Consider the following 14,106-nt stretch of genomic DNA (forward strand, 5'->3'; position numbering starts at 1 on the left):
GGCAGGTCATGGAGAGGAATAAGCAGTCAACGTTCCAGGATGGGTTCCTTCATCAGGACTGAAAAGGAAAGGGGAAGAAGCCAGAATACAAAGGTGGAGGAAGGGAAGGAATACAAGCTGGCAAGTGTAGATTAAGCCAATTCAGAGGGAAGGTAGGTAGGTGGTGGATGGGAGTTGGGGTGAATGAACTGGAAAAGCTGGGAGGTGAGAGGTGGAAAAGGTAAAGGGCTGAAGAAGGAATCTCATAGGAGAGAAGAGTAGACTATGGGAGAAAGGGAATGGAGAGGGTGGTAAAGGGAAGAAATAGGCAGGGTAGGAGAAGAGAAGGGGTTAGAGGGGGGCCAGAAAGGGTAATGGAAAAATAGAGCAGGTGGGAAGAAATTACCAGGAATTTGAGAAATCGGTGTTCCTGCCAGAAGATACAAGATTGTTTTAAATTCCTTTTGTATTTGTGGTATTCTTGGAGATATAGCAAGAAATTTCCCATGTCTGTGCCCACTTACCACCATAAATGGTAAACAGAAGTATTAATAAACCATAGAAATATAAGATCAACACATGTGGAAAGCATTAGCATATTTCCACAAAAAGAGTCAAAATGACTTCCAAGAAAGCTTTACTAGTTCTAAGGACATACAGTTCCCTTTTTCAGAATTGGATTAACCTTGTGGTTATAATATATCTTCAGCTGCTTGAATGAAGCCTCATAACTCAGAAATACTATAGATCATCAGCTGTCGGTTTATTTTGCTGAAAGAAAACAGTTAATAAAAGTAGATCATTTATAACATTCGGACACCTGTGTTGATTGATGTAGTATTACATATCCTGTGATAGTATATATTCTATAAACCTAGACCCCTTACAACTGTACTGCAGCAAAATATAATTTCAAATTGGTTATTGGTTATCAATTTTTGAAATGGAAATTACCCAATACATAGTACTCTTTCGTCCATCATCGCTCTGTTCATTTTAGCCATCTATGCTGAGAATATCCAAAAGTATCCAAAAATCTGAGATGTAAAGGGACTTGGGACTCCTTGTGCAGAACACCCTAAAGTTTAACTTGCAGGCTGAGTCGGTGATGAGGAAGGCAAATGCAATGTTAGCATTTATTTCAAGAGGTCTAGAATACAAAAGCAGGGTACTGATTATGAGGCTTTATAAGGCACTGCTGAGGCCTCACCTTGAGTATTGTGAACAGTTTTGGGCTCCTCATCTAGTAAAAGATGTGCTGGCCTTGGAGAGGGTTCAGAGGAGGTTCACAAGGATAATTCCAGAAATGAAAGGGTTATCATACAAAGAATGTTTGATGGCTCTGGGTCTGTACGCACTGGAACTTAGAGGGATGAGGGGGGATTTCATTGAAACCTTTTGAATGTTGAAAGGCATAGATAGAGTAGATGTGGAAAGGATATTTCCCATGGTGTGGAAGTCTAGGACAAGAGGGCACAACCTCAGGATAGAGGGACGACCATTTAAAACAGAGATACAGAGATATTTCTTTAGCTAGATGGAGGTGAATTTGTGGAATTTACTACCACAAGCAGCTGTTGACTCCAGGTCATCTGATGTATTTAGGGCAGAAATTAATAGGTTCTTGGTTGGACATGGCTATGGGGAGAAGGCCGGGGAATGGGGCTGAGGAGGGAAAAAAAAGGATTAAACATGATTGAATGGTGGAACAGACTCAACGGGCAAAATGGCCTAATTCAGCCATTTCAGTCTAATTCAGTCTTAGGTCTTAGCCTAAACCCTCCTAACATATGGGGAAAGGTGTAGTTGGGAAAATAAGGTTGCAAACATTAAGCAGAGCATATTTGATTCTAACCAACTTCCATCTATGCCCTTAATAGTTTGTAGATTACCGCTTTTGTAAACACAATTGTAATCTATTAAAATGTAGTGAAGTCAGGAAGTAGTGCAAACAATTCATCTGGTGTTATGAACAAAGAATAGGATTATTTAGATATTTTGAATGGCACCCACAGTTTTCGTTTGCAGCATTGATGTTTTGTTAAAAAGATTTCACTTCTGTCACTATAATAACGTATAAATAAATGGAGAGATGGTTATCTGTCATCACTGTCAGGGCATGAAGGGAATGGGGGGGGGAGGGCAGGTGATTGACACTGAGAGGAAAATTGCATCAGCCATGATAAAATGGCCTAGCAGACTCAATGGGCCAAATGGCCTAATTCTGCTCCTATACTCTATGGTCTTATATCATTTTCATTAATTGACTTTAAATGTTCTTTCTTTTCAAAATGTTGTGGCATTGTTCTCTAAAATATAGTATATTAATATTTATTTAATATTCATTTATACAGAGAGTGCAGAGTCTGTTCCAGAGCTTGATGGGTTGGAAAGATCTTGTGTTCCGTAAATGTGAGTTTTTTCCCCCTTGTGATTACTCCAGTATTTAAGCTCACATGCATATAAAAATGTTATATTTTTAATACACAGTATGTTCTAAATATGCTGTTAAATTTATGGCAGTCAATGCCTCCATCTCAAATTGTTATAATGTTGTTAATTACTAGTTTAGGTGAATTCAAAAACAGTGAAAGAACTATTTGATATTCTTGCCAAAATAACAATACTGCTAAATCCCTGGACAGAAATAAGACTGCCATTATAGATGGAAGATATTTATCTGACCTATTGTATGCTAGATTTAAAAAGCCAGCCTGCTGATCTTTGATCACATATGCTTGTTTCCCAGATAATGTCTGCCTTTCCTGGCCATGATGTTTAAAATCCCCTTGGATTCCAGCAGAAGCATTATGGAACAATATCAATTCATCTCAAACCAACTTCATTTCAGCTGTAAGGTGTGAACAGCAAACTAATTCCTGAATCAATCTGAAACTGCTGACAAAATTTCATGCACCAAAACTAATAATAAAAAAGTGGATTCAAGTAGTTTATTATTTATTTACATTTCCTACATATTTAATATCATTTACACCCAGTGCTTTGCATCAAACATTATGCCTGTTCCTTTTATAAGAATTTAATTGAAGTGTCTTGCCTAAGCAATAGTTTTAAACTTATCAGGAGACTTACAGGAGAATGTCTGGTTTCAGAGGAACTAATTTGTTTGCCAATTTTTTGAAAGAGACAATAGTTTAGTTGTTTTAAGCCAACTACCTGACTTTCAGATTTCTGGCTGTGCTTTGCCAATGCCAATGGATAAATAGAAAAAAAGAATATAATGCTTTTACTTTTGCTGTATATTTCTGAATATAATTTATTTGCATTTTTAGAAGTTTTAATTATTGATGCAGTTATTTTAATTATTATTTTAATTAATAGTATATTCATTATGTGCTTATTTACCATATTCATTCAATGCAGAAAAGGCAAATTTTCCATAATTAATGAGGTTATTGCTCAACTAACTATGCAGCTGTTGCAACAACTATCCAAAAATGATGCCACATAAAAATTTAACCCTTGTCCTTGTTTTGGAGAAGTGCTTTATTTCTTAAACTCATCTTCTAATAGGTTCATGTGTTACATTGCTTTAGTCTGATAAACAAATAAGGCTATGAACACAGAGGTGCTAATGGTATACTAATAAGAGAAGCAATCTACGGAAGAAGCATATTCAGCTTTGAAGAATCTCTTGGATATCATCTGGATCTTCTGTCTCCAGAGTAAAGAATGTTTGTACTACCAGCTGGAAATGCTGCATATAACAAAGCTCATCATGAACAATGAAGAAAAGTTTGTTTTGAGTGAATTAAACTTTAACAGAAAAAAACCCTGGCCTAATTAAACAAAGCCAACAAAAGTAGGAAAAAACAAGCTTCATTTAAAATAAAAGAACTCTCTCTAAGAGAACAATGAGTTAAGAGCTTCAAAGTTTGCACAGCAGTGCATCACATTGATTGGGTTCTCACAGCATATACCAAACGCAAAGACACAATTTGGCAGGATAGCCTATTTGCATAGCCCAGCGGTCCCCAACCACCGGGCCGCAGACTGGTACCGGGCTGCAGAGCATGTGCTACCGGGCCGCGAGGAAACGATATGAGTCAGCTGCACCTTTCTTCATTCCCTGTCACGCACTGTTGAACTTGAACATAGGGTTGCCAACTGTCCCGTATTTGCTGGGACATCCCATATATTGGGCTAATTTGGTTTGTGCCGTATTTCCCTCGCTAAGATAAAGCATTCCTGTGAAACCTTTCGTGCCGAAATGGCGTGAAGCAAAGAAGCAATTACCATTAATTTATATGGGAAAAATTTTTGAGCGTTCCCAGACCCAAAAAATAACATAACAAATTATATCAAATAACACATAAAACCAAAAATAAATAACACTAACATATAGTAAAAGCAGGAATAATATGATAAATACACAGACAAAACCAATTTGTGGGGAAAAAAATCAGCATGTACGTGCATGCGCACATCGCCTGACATCTAATGAAACAATGATGTATTTAAGAAGAGAAGCCATATGATCCAAACTGGATAAAGCAAGGATGTACTGTTGAGGCCTTATTTAAGCACCAGTGAGGCCTCACTTGAAATATCGTGAGTAGTTTTGGACCCCACTTCTAAGAACAAATGTGCTGGCATTGGAGAGAGTTCAAAGGGGGTTCACAAAAGTGATTCTGGGATTGTTTGATGGCTCTGGGCCTGTTGTCACTGGAATTCAGAAGAACGAGGGGGGATCTCATTGAAACCTATCAAATGTTGAAAGGCCTCGATAGAGTGGTTGTGGAAAGGATGTATCCCATGGTGGGGGAGTAAAAGACCAGAAGGAATAGCCTTAGAATAAAGGGACATCCATTTAGAATCGTGATGAGGAGGAATTTCTTTAGCCAGAGGGTGGTGGATCTATGGAATTCATTGCTATAGGCGGCTGTAGAGGCCAAGTCATTAGGCAGAGCTTGATAGATTCTTGATTACTTAGGGCATAAAGGGTTATGGAGAGAAGGTAGGGTATTGGGTCTGAGAAGGAAACGGATCAGCCATGATGAAATTTCAGAACATACTTGATGGGCCAAATTACCTAATTCTGCTCCTATATCTTATGGTCTTATAGTCTTATGGATATTCTAGGGCTACTTCAATCATTGAAGCTGGTTCTGCTCTGTAAGTGAATTTCTGCCAGGATATTGGGGTGGAATCAGATAAATTCCAAGATAATTTTCTTTCTATCTTCAATTGCAATGACCCAATGATGCTCAGTGTCATTTCATAACTTGTACACTTTTCAGGCTCACAAAATTACCAGTATCTATCTCACACACATCTAATCACTCTGTCCCATCCCTCAGGAACCTTCAGAAGTAGTGTTCTACTTGCAAGTAGACTGGGAAAATCAGGTTGGTACTGGACCCCAAGAAAGGGAGTTTGTGGAGTGCCTCTGAGATAGATTCTTAGAGCAGCTTGTACTGGACCCTACCAGGAAGAAGGAAATTCTGGATCTAGTGTTGTGTAATGAACCAGATTTGATAAGGGAACTCAAGGTAAAGGAGCCATTTAGAGGTAATGACCATAATATGATAAGTTTTAATCTACAATTTGAGAGGGAGTAGGGAAAAACGGAAGTGTCAGTATTACAGTTGAGCAAAGGGGACTATGGAGCCATGAGGGAGGAGTTGGCCAAAGTTGACTGGAAAGATACCCTAGCAGGGATGACAGTGGAACAACAATGGCAGGTATTTCTGGGAATAATACAGAAGGTGCAGGATCAGTTCATTCCAAAGAGGAAGAAAGATTCTAAGGGGAGTAAGGGGCGACTGTGGCTGACAAGGGAAGTCAAGGACAGTATAAAAATAAAAGAGAAGTATAACATAGCAAAGATGAGTGGGAAGCCAGAGGACTGGGAAACTTTTAAAGAGCAACAGAAGATAACTAAAAAGGCAATATGGGGAGAAAAGATAAGGTACGAAGGTAAACTAGCCAAGAATATAAAGGAGGATAGTAAAAGCTTCTTTAGGTATGTGAAGAGGAAAACATTAGTTAAGACCAAAGTTGGGCCCTTGAAGACAGAAATGGGTGAATTTATTATGGGGAACAAAGAAATGGCAGATGAGTTAAACAGGTACTTTGGATCTGTCTTCACTAGGGAAGACACAAACAATCTCCCAGATGTAATAGTGGCCAGAGGACCTAGGGTAACAGGGGAACTGAAGGAAATTCACATTAGGCAGAAAATGGTGTTGGATAGACTGATGGGACTGAAGGCTGATAAATCCCCAGGGCCTGATGGTCTGCATCCCAGGGTATTAAGGAGGGTGCTATAGAAATCGTGGGTGCATTGGTAATCATTTTCCAATGTCCTATAGATTCAGGATCAGTTCCTGTGGATTGGAGGGTAGCTAACATTATCCCACTTTTTAAGAAAGGAGGGAGAGAGAAAACAGGGAATTATAGACCAGTTAGCCTGACATCAGTGGTGGGGAAGATGCTGGAGTCAATTATAAAAGATGAAATAGTGGCACATTTGGATAGCAGAAACAGGACCAGTCCGAGTCAGCATGGGTGTATGAAGGGGAAATCATGCTTGACTAATCTTCTGGAATTTCTTGAGGATGTAACTATGAAAATGGACAAGGGAGAGCCAGTGGATGTAGTGTACCTGAACTTTCAGAAAGCCTGTGATAAGGGCCCACATAGGAGATTAGTGAGCAAAATTGGAGCACATGGTATCGGGGGTAGGGTACTGACGGGATAGAAAATTGGTTGGCAGACAGGAAACAAAGAGTAGGGATTAACGGGTCCCTTTCAGAATGGTAGGCAGTGACTAGTGGGTTACCGCAAGGCTCGGTGCTGGGACCGCAGCTATTTACAATATACATTAATGATTTAAATGAAGGGGTTAAAAGTAACATTAGCAAATTTGCAGATGACACAAAGCTGGGTGACAGTGTGAAATGTGAGGAGGATGTTATAAGAATGCAGGGTGACTTGGACAGGCTGGGTGAATGGGCAGATGCATGGCAGGTGCAACGTAATGTGGATAAATGTGAGGTTATCCACTTTGGTGGCAAGAACAGGAAGGCAGATAACTATCTGAATGATGTCAAGTTAGGAAAAGGGGAAGTACAATGAGATCTAGGTGTCCTTGTTTTATCAGTCATTGAAAGTAAGCATGCAGGTACAGCAGGCAGTGAAGAAAGCTAATGGCATGTTGGCCTTCATAACAAGGGGAGTTGAGTAAAGGAGCAAAGAGATCCTTCTGCAGTTGTACAGGGCCCTGGTGAGACCACACCTGGAGTATTGTGTACAGTTTTGGTCTCCAAATTTGAGGAAGGATATTCTTGCTGTTGAGGGAGTGCAGCGTAGGTTCATGAGGTTAATTTCCGGGGTGGCAGGACTGTCATATGTTGAAAGATTTGAGCGACTGGGCTTGTATACACTGGAATTTAGAAGGATGAGAGGGGATCTGATTGAAACATATAAGATTATTAAGGGATTGGACATGTTAGAGGCAGGAAACATGTTCCTCATGTTGGGGGAGCCCAGAACTGGAGGCCACAGTTTAAGAATAAGGGGTAGGCCATTTAGAACGGAGTTGAGGAAAAACTTTTTCACCCAGAGAGTTGTGGATCTGTGGAATGCTCTGCCTCAGAAGGCAGTGGAGGCCAATTCTCTGGATGCTTTCAAGAAGGAGTTAGATAGACCTCTTAAAGATAGTGGAGTCAAGATATATGGGGCGAAGGCAGGAATGGGATACAGATTGTGGATAATCAGCCATGATCACAGTGAATGGCGGTGCTGGTTCAAAGGGCCGAATGGCTTACTCGTGCATCTATTGTCTATTGTCTACATCAAATATTATGGTCACCGTTACATTTTAACTGAACATTATCAGGCACACCCAACCCAAACTTTTCTCATTCCTAAACCACCCATGATCTGGGTTTCCCACAGGTCAGAAAAACTGTGCATGTGGAACACAGACCCTTTGACAAAGTGTCTTTATTCCATAGTTGGGAACATCCTACCATTATAGCTTCACTGTATTTCAACCCACAACAACAGGCAACATCTTTTATGATCTTGATTACACAAATGGTTTTGTGATGGATATTCATTGACCTGGGCCACGGAGGCCTTCTCTTTTTTGCCGAGCTTATCTTTCTAACTACTAGCAGCTGACACATCTGCAGATCAAAGTGTTGTTTTTCAATAAGTTGAACTTTCAACTAATATTCTTTGTTTAGCATCTGGTCATAAACGGGAGCCAGTCTTCAGTTCTTAGTGAAACTGGTAAGCAATAATTGGTTTGAAGTTCAAAAGACAGCTTTGCAAAACAAGCACTATCTAGAGTGCAAACAGCTGGTCCACAGTACCTGGGCTTATTGCTCAAGAAAGTGTAAAACAATCGGATTTTGTTAATTGGGCTTGTTTCAAACTAGATAACACCAGCTAAGTTATTTAGTTCAAGAAAGTTTGAAAACAAGATTGATGTTCTCACTTAGCATATCAAGTGGCTGATGTGTTAATAGTTGGAAGACTTATGTACTCAAAGAGTCAGCTTTTAAGCCTTAAATGTGGATCACACACACAATGCTGGAGGAACTCGGCAGGTCAGGCAGCATCTATGGAAATGAATAAACAGTTGAAGTATGAGGACTGGAAAGGAAGGGAGAAGATGCCAGAATGAAAAAGGTGTGGAGAGGATAGCTAGAGGGTCACGGGTGAAACCAGGTGGGTAGGAAAAGTATAGGGCTAGCAAGAAAGAAATCTGATAGGACAGAAGAGTGGACCGTAGGAGAAAATGAAGGAGGAGGGGACCCAGGGGAGGTGATAGCCAGGTCTTTGCTGAGTACATTTGAAGAGAAGATTTAAACTTCTTCAGGGTAGGCATCGCTCAAAGAGGTTTCACAGTGGAGCAACAAACTATAAGCACGCAAAGTTCTACTGATGCTGAAAATCCAAAGCAACGCATAAATTTCAGCAATGTGTGTGTTGCTTTGGATTTCCAGTATCTGTAGAATTTCTCGTGTTTATGATCTGCTGCTCCTCCTCTGTGATCTCTGCTGCACTCTGCCTCATCAACCAGACTTGCTACTGCAAACAACAGGAATTCTGCAGATGCTGGAAATTCAAGCAACACACATCAAAGTTGCTGGTGAACGCACTTGCTACTGACTCGGGCCGAATCATTTGGATTGATGCTGCTGAGTTCCTCCACCATTTTGTGTGTGTTGTTTTGGATTTCCAGCATCTGCAGAATTTCTTGTGTTTATTAATTGTGGATACCTGGGAACTCTGCCTTCGGAATCATTTAGACCAGTTGTGTTAAAAGGTATCTGAAAGAATATCACGTGTAGTCACCCTAGTGACAGAGAAACAGCTTAAATATAGAGAGCAGTTCAGGCTTTTTGAGAAAGGTTTAGAAACATCAAAAAGCATGACAAAAATATGAAGTAAATTACAATCTTTTCTTCTGCCTTTGATTTCTGCAAGGAATTGTTTGGTATGTCTTTTTAGCTATAGGAACTATACCTGCGTTTTGGAAAGGCTTTGTGTTTTAGAAATTGTTTCTAATTAGAAGTTTTTTTATAAGATAGAAATCCACTGTGAATTTTAAATGTGTTCTAAGAATGTTTGGATTTGGACATGTATCACTGAAAATAAATGAACTGCTCTGTTATCTGGAAGTATCTCTTTCTTGGTGCGGGTGGAACCCACCACTCAAAGAAAAAAAAATCAGACGAATGATCCAAAACATTCAATGTTGCTGAGGACATGCTGATTCCTGTGGAGGAGGAGTCAACAGACATAAGGTAAAAAAGTGCCTAGAGGTAATAGGAGGATAAATGTTTTTACACAGTAAACTTTTCTTTGATTTTTCCAACACCTCAGAAGTTGAAAGAGTTGTTGAAGGAAGTGAATTAGATAAATATTTGGAAGGGGAATGTTTGCCGGGCTATTTGTTTTGCGGAAGCAATTTAGTGGATTACAGAAATGGGGCAGAAGACACTGGTCGTGAGTAAGCACATTTACTAGTTATTTACAAACAGTATAACACTCAACCAAGCACTCAGGTCAAAGAAATACTTACTTAAGCCCCAATCCCATGTTCCAAAACCACAACACTAAACACTAAACGGGATCTCACCACTAAGCACATCTTTCTCTCCCCCATTTCTGCTTTCCACAGGGATCGCTCCCTACACGATTCCCTTGTCCATTCATTCCGCACCCCCCCATCCGTTCCCACCGATCTCCCTTCCGGCACTTATCCTTGTAAGCGGAACAAGTGCTACACATGCCCTTACACTTCCTCCCTCACCACCATTCAGGGCCCCAGACAGTCCTTCCAGGTGAGGCGACACTTCACCTGTGAGTTGGCTGGGGTGATATACTGCGTCCGGTGCTACCGATGCGGCCTTCTATATATTGGCGAGAGGCTGGGAGACCGTTACGTTGAACGCCTATGCTCTGTCCACCAGAGAAAGCAGGATTTCCCAGTGGCCATACATTTTAATTCCACATCCCATTCCCATTCTGATATGTCTATCCACAGCCTTCTCTACTGTCAAGATGAAGCCACACTCAGGTTGGAGGAACAACTCTTTATATTCCGTCTGGGTAGCCTCCAACCTGATGGCATGAACATTGACTTCTCTAACTTCAGTTAATGCCCCACCTCCCCTTCGTACCCCATCCCTTATTTATTTATTTATTCTTCTTTTCTCTCTCTCTCTCTCTCTTTTCTCCCTCTGTCCCTCTCACTATAACTCCTTGCCTTTCCTTTGGGCAGCCCTCCTCCTTTCTTTCTCCCTAGGCCTCCCATCCCATGATCCTTTCCCTTTTCCAGCCTCGTATCCCTTTTGCCAATTAACTGTCCAGCTATTATCTTTGTCCCTCCCCCTCCTGTCTTCTCCTATCATTTTAGATCTCCCCTCCCCCTCCCACTTTCAAATCTCTTACTATCTCTTCTTTCAGTTAGTCCTGACGAAGGGTCTCGGCCCGAAATGTTGACTGTACCTCTTCCTATAGATGCTGCCTAGCCTGCTGCATTCATCAGCATTTTTAGTGTGTGTTGCAAACATTTGCTAATACTTCTGACTTGAACAAGTACTTTGTTAAGTCCTAAGTTACGCAACTACAACAGTAAACATTCACAAACAGGCACTTATCCAAATGTGAGCCCAGGGCTTCATATCTACAGCACATTTTCCCAATGGTTCTTCAGGCATGATCACCACCCAGTCCGAAGGGAGCTGCTAGCAAAAAAGAGACAGAGCATTCTGCACACTCTATTATTATACCCTGGGGTGCCTGAATCCAGAAGCTGGTGCCGTGGCATGAAAGCCAGCCAATGGCAGAGAGATGACACAACCTTCAAACTGTCCCAATTAATGACTGGAATGGCAGAAGAGGCTATCGACTAGCAGGCAAGCTAACCTCTCACATTACATTTCACCCTTTGAAAGATGCAATACCATAATAATTTGACCCTTGAATGCCCCACTAACTACATATAAAATGCAAAACTACACATTCCAGTACTATAAGCACATTAGTTGCCACCCAGTGTACTATGGTAGTCCACCAACCTCCTAGTGCCCCAAAGAGCCACCAGCTTCCCCCACCTCCCAGTGTGCAATAGCTATGGAACTGGTCCCTACCTTTCTTAATTGTATTCATTAACTGCTGGATATGATTAGCCTGTTAAACACAGACACAAAGTGGTGTCTGATCATCTTCCTGTGGGAGTCTGACTTGTCTGACCTGACAGTAGGTTGGCGGGACTGCAGAACACAGCAATGTTGTCAGTCCACCCTGGGACTCAGTACTCCTCACACGAGGAGTTATCTCACTTGTTCTTACCCCTGAACATCTTAAACTCCTGTTACACTCACCAAATCCTGCCGACTGTGCCAAATGTTCCACAGAAACAGATTTGCAGATTTGGTAAGCAGGACAAAAGACACTGAGTGCAAGTAAGCATTTATTTAAAAGCAAACAGTGAAACACTCAACCAAGCATGTAAGTCAAACAAGTGCTTATCTATGCCCTGCCCTAAGTTACAAGAATTATGACCAGAATTACTAAACATTCAGTAAGACTTCTTATTCAAACAGACATTTGTTAAGCGCAAGTTACACAATTACAACACTAAATATTCAATAATCATGTACTTTATATGTGTGCAAGAGGGCTCTTCTATCTCCAGCATACTTTTCCAGTGATTCTTCATCTCTAGTCATGATCCATTCTGAAGTAAGCCATTAGTGAAAAAGAGACAGTGTCCCACGTGCACTATTCTTCTACCCCTGAGGTGCCTGGAACCAGAAGCCAGAGCCTTGGTGTGAAGTCCAGCCAGCAGGAGAGAGCTGCCACATCCTTCAAATGGACCAATCAGCAACCAGCAGGCAAGTTAACACTTCACTTTACACTATTGGTACAGCCCAAGAGAAAACCTTTAATTAGCCAGTTAACATAAAATTAAAAACAATCGCAACACACACAAAATGCTGGAGGAACTCAGCAGGTCAGGCAGCATCTATGGAAATGAGTACAGTCCATGTTTCGGGTTGAGACCCTTCAACAACTGTATTCTTCTCCTAGATGCTGCCTGGCCTGCTGAGTTCCTCCAGTATTTTGTGTGTGTTGCTCAGATTTCCAGCATCTGCAGATTTTCTCTTGTTTTTGATTGGATTGTAAATACTGAATAGTTTTATTCATTCTATGTTTTTTTTGATCATTGCAGTTCAGCAGATTGGAAAGGACTGGTGAGCATGTAACAGTAGGAATGATGTAAATGCTCATCTTATTTTCTCATTGAGTAGTGCTCTCTACAATAAGATGACAATTGCTTGGGCAACTAATGTCGCTGCACTACTTTCAGTAGAGAAATCGACAAGTTCTTGAACAAATGGCATCAGATAGTAACTTTACAGCTAGGACTTGTTCTCTGTGTGATCTCAGGCAGTAGTAAGTATTGCTCAAGGGGGATGGTGATGTATATTACAGAATATTATTTCAATAGTACTTTATATTCTTTTTACTTGCCATTACAACAGCTGTGGCAGCTGAAGAAATATCTAGTCACAATGATAGAGGACTAATTGAATGGGCCAACTGATCTGTTCACCAGTTCTGTATGTTTACAAGCTAATCTGTCATCTCCTTGCATCCTTAATAATGTTGCTAGACTTGTTCGGTTACACCTTATGGTTTTACATAAACCAGATGTCAGCAATGTGTTAGCTATTTGTTTTCAGGGCACAAAAAAAGCAACATCAAAGCTGGCTCCCAGTGTCATAACTAACTTCCTTGGATCCTGAAGAGTAAGAGATACAGTGTTTGTGGAAACAGAATTACCTTCCTGTTCTTATTTAAGTTTCAACAAGCACTCCATCCCTTACTCTTCACAAAATTTGCATTTTGTAACCATCTTTTTCTTTACATATCCAATTTATGATGCTCATAACTTCGTTTGCTAATCTCCAAAGATCATTATGAAAGAAAGCTAACAAAATCAAGTATTTTACTTCAGTTTATTTGAATGACAGCAACATTTAGACTCAAGAGCTAAACGGCCAATTCATCATCAAACTGACTTCTGCATTTTAACACAGCAAAAACAAATACCGATTTTCACACAGAGTAGGTTAAAGTTCTGCTTATTAGCTATTTGGTTTCCTGTGTAATATACAAGGCACAATTACATCAAATAGTAACTTGCTGAATGCTGAAATAAGGCCCGGCTGCTTTGATCTATCTATAATTATCAAGGGATGGAACAAAATGAACTCTAAACATTTAAGGCAGTTTTTTGAAGTGTATTGCATCCTGTAACCTGTGCAGAGTACTTCTAGTGGAGTCAGAGAGTCATCAATTCATTGATAGAAATTGCACCTTTGGCCCAACTGGCCTCTGCTGATCAAGATGACAATCTAATCTAGTCTCACTCACCAGCATTTGGCCCATAACCTTTTAAACCTTTCCTATCCATGTAACTATCCATGTCTTTTTAAATTGTTATTGTACTTGTCTTATTCCACATACCTGCCACCCTTTGCATAAAAATGTAACCCCTTTAAGTTCCGGCTAAGTCTTGTCCCTGTCACCTTAAATTTCTATGCTCTAGTGCTTCATTCCCCAACCCTGGGA

At 40.5% G+C, this 14,106-nt stretch overlaps 1 long non-coding RNA gene across 1 annotated transcript in view; it reads right to left on the reverse strand.

Annotated features, from left to right (window-relative positions):
* Positions 1–389: 389 nt before the first annotated feature.
* Positions 390–14,106, reverse strand: part of LOC134358673 (uncharacterized) — a 131,003-nt gene continuing 117,286 nt past the window's right edge. The window contains exon 3 of the long non-coding RNA XR_010020919.1: positions 390–409. This is a non-coding gene — a long non-coding RNA (uncharacterized LOC134358673). The remainder of the gene's footprint in view (positions 410–14,106) is intronic.

Source organism: Mobula hypostoma, chromosome 2 (assembly GCF_963921235.1).
Source record: "Mobula hypostoma chromosome 2, sMobHyp1.1, whole genome shotgun sequence".
Taxonomy (NCBI): domain Eukaryota; kingdom Metazoa; phylum Chordata; class Chondrichthyes; order Myliobatiformes; family Myliobatidae; genus Mobula; species Mobula hypostoma.